The sequence below is a fragment of the Ovis canadensis genome, chromosome 1, assembly GCF_042477335.2.
Source record: "Ovis canadensis isolate MfBH-ARS-UI-01 breed Bighorn chromosome 1, ARS-UI_OviCan_v2, whole genome shotgun sequence".
In the NCBI taxonomy this organism is placed as follows: Eukaryota; Metazoa; Chordata; class Mammalia; order Artiodactyla; family Bovidae; genus Ovis; species Ovis canadensis.
In genome coordinates this window covers 227,077,503-227,084,101 of record NC_091245.1, presented here as the reverse complement: position 1 = coordinate 227,084,101, position 6,599 = coordinate 227,077,503, and the positions used below count along the sequence as shown (strand labels likewise).

The 6,599-nt window shown below is 35.2% G+C and overlaps 1 non-coding gene across 1 annotated transcript; it reads right to left on the bottom strand.

The window, feature by feature from the left end:
* LOC138431570 (U6 spliceosomal RNA) lies at positions 1-106 on the bottom strand. Its single transcript, XR_011253734.1, has one exon. It is a non-coding gene; the product is annotated as a U6 spliceosomal RNA (small nuclear RNA).
* Positions 107-6,599: the final 6,493 nt, after the last annotated feature.

The following is a 6,599-nucleotide window of genomic DNA, read 5'->3' as shown; positions in this document are numbered from 1 at the left end:
AATATTTTATTACAATGTAATCAAAGCATTTTCATCCTTACACAGGGACCATGCTAATCTTCTCTGTATCATTCCAATTTTGTGCCAAAGAGAGCAGAAAATATCTTCTAATTTAACTTGTCAGTTCTTTGACATAGGCATGTTTAGAAAAGTTTGCTTACTTTATACATATTTATGAAGTTTTCCAATATTTTTAATTACTGTTCTTTGTTATTGAGAAATGAATAATTTTCTTTGGGGAGAAAATTCATGTTGTATAGTTTCAATCTATTTTAATTTGTTGAGACTTGTTTTACACCCAGCATATTTTCTAGCATAGCAAATACCCCTTCTGCTCTTTCAGAGAGTAGTCTACCTTTGCTGGCTATAAAAATCTACATACACCAATTAAAGTAACTAATTGATATTCTTCAAATCTATATTTGCTAAGTAATTATGCTTACCTATTCTGTCAGTTATTTAAAAAGAGGTGTTGAAATCACCAACTATCATTTTGGATTTATTTCCTAATTTCACTTGTGTCTGTTTTGCTCATGTGTTTCCAAGCTATGTTTAAATGTATGCACATTTAGGACTGTCATATTTTCTTGATCAATTGACTCATTTATTAATGAAATATCTTTCTTTAGTCCTGGGAATATTCACTGTTGTAAGATAATTTTTACTCATGTTACCACTTTAGTGTTTGATTATTATTTTCATGTAATTATTTTTCCCATCCATATTACGTTTAATGTGCTCATCTGTTTTCACAAGAAAGTAAGTCTTATCCTGTTTAGCATGAAAGAGTTTGTTATTAAAAAAAGAACAAAAACAAAAAGAATAGTAAGTGAAGTCGCTCAGTCATGTCCGACTCTTTGCGACCCCATGGACTGTAGCCTACTAGGCTCCTCTGTCCATGGGATTTTCCAGGCTATAGTACTGGAGTGGATTGCCATTTCCTTCTCCAGTGGATCTTCCTGACCCAGGGATCGAACCTGGGTCTCCCTCATTGTAGACAGACACTTTACCGTCTGAACCACCAGGGAAGTCCATAAAAGAATAGTAATTGAATGGACTCTTTTGAAAGTAATAATACTAAGTACCACTGTCTAAATTTTATAAATTATAAACACACTTGGGAATAAATTGGAAGTATCCTGGTATATTCTCCATGCTGCTGCTAAGTCACTTCAGTCGTGTCCTACTCTGTGCGACCCCATAGACGACAGCCCACTAGGCACCCCACCCCCACCCCCTCTCCGCCCTGCTGCCCCCCTCCCCGCCCCTGGGATTCTCCAGGCAAGAATCCTGGAGTGGGTTGCCATTTCCTTCTCCAATACATGAAAGTGAAAAGTGAAAGTGAAGTCACTCAGTCGTGTCCGACCCTCAGCGACCCCATGGACTGCAGCCTTTCAGGTTCCTCCATCCACGGGATTTTCCAGGCAAGAGTACTGGAGAGGGGGGCCATTGCCTTCTCCATATATTCTCCATAATCCAAAGCTAATGGACAAATTGTGTTTTGGAAACATAGGAAATTAAAAAGAAAAATATGGGAAATTCAGTTAGTTTTATAGATAGACCTAAGATGTTCTACCATTGATTTGAAACAAGTTTTAATTATGCTTTTGCTGGATCTTAGTCAAATTTTCAGGAAAAAAGAAAGTTGATTTATCTCTGATATACATTCCAGGGCTCCCCTGATGGCTTGGATGGTAAAGAATGCAGTGCAAAAGACCCAGCTTTGATCCCTGGGTTGGGAAGATCCACTGGAGAAGGGAATGGCTACCCACTCCTGGCAAATCTCATGGACAGAGGAACCTGGTGGGCTAGAGTCCATGGGGTTGCAAAGAATCAGACACGACTGACAAACTAAACAAGAATGCGCACATACATTCCCAGTCCGTTATCTATCTATATTCGGGGAAGGAAAGCAGGAGGTCACATAACAAAAACTGATTACCAGTGTTAGCAGTTTGCTTAGTAGAGAGACTGTAGCAACACTCAAAATATAACCTTCTATACTGTCTAAAAGGAAAGATCCTATTCAGATATCCTTCACGGATTGATAATCATATTTACCACTTCTTTGCAAGTTATATTTGAATCATTTAGTATTTGTTTGTTCTGATAAAACATATAAAATAGTAAATTGCCTTTTGTTCTACTTAGTTTTCTAGAATATTATTTTATTCACCTCCTACTGTTCCACGTCTGTGTTGGATATCAGTGTTATCAATATTCCTTTAAATCCATTAGCACCTCATTTCTGATTTTTCTCCTGAGACAATTCAGCTGGCATGATCTGTCCATCTGCTAGGATCAGCCCTGGTGGATCCCTGGGAATACTGCACAATTACAATTCAGTAATTTCCTTGATCTCCCATCCTCAGACTTCTCTCTTCAATGTCATTGAGAACATGTTGTAGTACAGATATCTTTTTTTTCCTACAGCATGATACAAACTGAAGTGAATATTTAAGCAACCTTCATAGCTGCGTAATTTTAGTTTAAAAGTTTTAAAATCTTTAATTCCTAACTGGGATAAGAATGCTGAGATAAAAATAATTTTCAGCAATGATATTGAAGGTATCATTTGCTTGGACTGTAATTTGTCTTGCATGATTTTTTCTGAACTAGTAATCATTTTATCATTATTAAATACAGTTTTTGACACTTTGGAGTCACTTTAATGAAAGACAACATATCTAGATAAAACATTAAATTAAAAAACCTAACCAAGAAAGATGACATTCAAGTTATAAGAGTTACAGAAAAAGAAATGAGGAAATTAAGAAAGAAGAAAAAGTAAAAAGGATCATCATATATTTATAGATTTCAAAGAAGCGCACCTGATGAACGTGACTTCTTTATCTTCATTCCCAAATACCGTCCCTTTTCCTCCTTTATTGGGCTATCTTAACGAATAACCATATTAGTTTTTCCTCTCTAAATAAACCAGTTTTCAGTATCTACATATTAACCAATTCAATTCAAACTATCATCCTGCACCCAAATAATGATATATCCTCCTAAGTATAATTTTTCCAACACAATTCTCCCCTCCAGTTAATTTTGCATTAAAGTTCTTCTTTTTCTAAATTGCAAGTATTAGTTCATGATACTTCAGTAGACTTCCATGCCCTTAATACATAGCTTTAGTTTCCTGGAACACCTTTGTTGTTTAGTCGCTCAGTCCTGCCTGACTCTTTGTGAACCCATGGACTGTAGCATGCCAGGCTTCCCTGTCCTTCACCATCTCTCAGAGCTTGCTAAACTCATATCCGTTAAGTCAGTGATGCCATCTCATCCTCTGTCATTCCCTTCTCCTCCTGCCTTCAATCTCTCCCAGCATCAGAGTCTTTTCTGAGTCAGCTCTAATTATTTTTAAATTATGTAACAGTTTTGGAGATCATTTCTAACTTTGGTTATTTGATTAGGCAAATAAAATATTCAGAATAAAAATTGGATAAAATGAACCCTGAATTTTATACTTGAGATTTTCCATATTTATAAATATTGCATATATAAATGAGATTTCTAGTAAGGACCCAGAGAACCTCATCAATTTCAAATCCAGAGCAGAACTTAGTTAATTTGCAACAATATTTCCCTTGCTTCTTCCTGGACTTTCCAACAATCCCATATATGAAATCAAAGAATTTCTATCTTATTTTGTACCTAGGAGAAAAGAGATGGTATCTTATAATCCCTTCTATACTTTGAGCACTTGATTTTGCAGTAAATTATTTAGTGACCTACTATTAACATACTATAAGATTTTCTCATTGTTTATGCTTTTTCTCCCCATCTCCACTTCCTAAATATTTTTATTTGCATTTGTAGATCTGTTGGACATTTGAAAAAGAAATATAAATGAACAATAAATCCCATCACTACTGAAGAATATAAAACTAAATTCAAAGATATCTAGAGTTCTTGGATTTATCCTAATAAACTGTGTCAACAAAGGTTTTTGTCATGAAGATAATTACTGGCTCTTAGTACTTGTCTTTGGTTTAAATATCTGAGAGCTAAAAGTTATAATCTTATTTAAAATTATCAGCTTAACTATTTTATGCATTAAAGGCTTTTCCAGTATTTAAAATTAAATCATCACATCACATCCCAAGTGATGTGTACAATACCCCTGTACAATAGTAGTAAAATTTATTTGTAAAATCTTATTGCATCATAAACTTTGAAGACCAGCAATGTGTTGATATTATGCTTATATATATATATATATATATATGCATTGTTTCTAAATCTGCCACCTTCCATATGATGTTAATTTAAATTTCACAGTGGTCTGTCAGTGTTTCATAATATCACAGTTTAGTATCCATGTGTATTCTTGCTTTTATAAAATTTCAAATTTCCTCCCCCCCTCTACCCACCCATCAGTGACATCATACTACCTAGTATCTCAGATTTACAGCCTACAAATGTGAAAACAATTCAGTATGACCACTCATATTAGGTATATGTTTCTTTTGACTTTTCATCACAACTCATGGCATCTTTTTACTTCTACTGCAATTCTGCTTGAAGTTTAGATGTATCTTGATACCAACCTCAACTATATAAATGAACTTTGATTGACCAAGAATATCACTGTAATTCCTTCACCCTTATAGGAAATTCAGTCAAATATGTTCAGAGTAAAGCCCAGGATACATTTTCAGTGTTGGGAAAGAACGTCTCTTCCTTTTGAAAGTAAGGATATTTTGATATGATATCTGCAAGCACCTCTGTCATTTCTGGAAGGTCCTCCTTGGGCCATATAGAAACATAGAGAAGGGCAGATCTGGGAGGAACATCATGAATCAGAACCCTTGATAATACATTCAGTTCAGTTCAGTTCAGTCGCTCAGTCATGTCCGACTCTTTGCAACCCCATGAATTGCAGCACTCCAGGCCTCATTGTCCATCACCATCTCCCGAAGTTCACTCAGACTCACTTCCATCGAGTCCGTGATTCAGCCATCTCATCCTGGGTCGTCCCCTTCTCCTCCTGCCCCCAATCTCTCCCAGCATCAGAGTCTTTTCCAATGAGCCAACTCTTCGCATGAGGTGGCCAAAGTACTGGAGCTTCAGCTTTAACATCATTCTTTCCAAAGAAATCCCAGGGTTGATCTTCTTCAGAATGGACTGGTTGGATCTCCTTGCAATCCAAGGGACCCTCAAGAGTCTTCTCCAACAACACAGTTCAAATTAGGTCAAGTCATATCTGAATTTGGTTATCCTCCTGAAATTTACTTTTACTTAGGCTGATACATTGTGTTTTTTTTTTTTTTAATTTTATTCTGAAATTTATATGGCATGTTAAAGGAAATGGAATAGTCAAAGTGACTATGGAATCAGAGATAAACAATTAAAAACAAATTTGGAAGATTTGTAATATCTGACTCAAGACTTATTATACAACTATCATAATCAAGACAGTGTGGTATGGATGAAAATACAGATTCATAAACAGATGAAACAAAAGAGAGTCCAGAATTAAATCTAAGTAAGTTAATTAATGGATCTTTGAAAAGTTGCTAAGAAAATTAAAAAGAAAGATAGTCCTTGTGTTTGTTTTCTCTTAGTCTTCATTTTTTATTGAGGTATAGTTGATGCCCAATATTATATAAATTTTAGGAATGCAACATAGTGATTCTCAATTTTTAAAGGCTATACTTCATTTATAGTTATTATAAAATAATTAGCTATATTTCCCCTATGTTATGTAATATATCCTTGTAGCATATTTATTGACTGTGTAGCAGTTTGTGTTCTTAATTCCCTTCCCTTTCCCTCTCCTCTGGTAACCAAAAGTTTGTTCTCTATATCTTTGATTCTGTTGTTATATTCACTAGTTTACATTTTTAGATTCCACAGATGTGATATTATACAGTAGTTTTCTTTCTCTATCTCATTTACTTCTCTTAGCCTATGTTGTGGCAAATGAAATATTGTGCTCTTTTTTTATGGCTGAGTAGAATTCTGTTGTGTATGTATGTGTATATATGCAGATATACAGCACATCTTTATCCATTCATTTGTTGATGGACACTTAAGTTGCTTCCATATCTTGGCAATTGTAAATAATGCTGCTCTGGACATTGAGGTGCATTAATCATTTTGAATTAGTGTTTTCTTTTTTTCAGATATTTACCCAAGAGTGAAATTACTGGGTCATATGGCAGTTCTGTTTTTATTTTCTTGAGAAATTTCCATCTTATTCTCCATAGTGGCTGCACTATGGATTTACCTTCCCACCAAGAGAGTCCCTTTTCGCCGCATCTTCACCACTATTTGTTATTTCTGTTCTTTGATGGAGTTGTTCTGATGGATGTGATGTGCCTTTCTTGGTTGACTGATGATGGTAAGCATTTTTTTTTTTTTATGTGCCCATTGGCCATCTGTAAGTCTTCTTTAACAAAATCTTAGAGGCAAGAGCCGATAGGACCAGATCTGCTTAATTATCTGTGGCTTGGACTGCTGCGCTGCTGCGTGGACAGACTAGGTTTATGAAATACCCCTCACATTGTCTTCTTCTAATACATTGCAACATTTCTCTTTTAATGGAGCTGAAATCAGAAACAATTTCTCCATTTATTCCATCTGTGGTG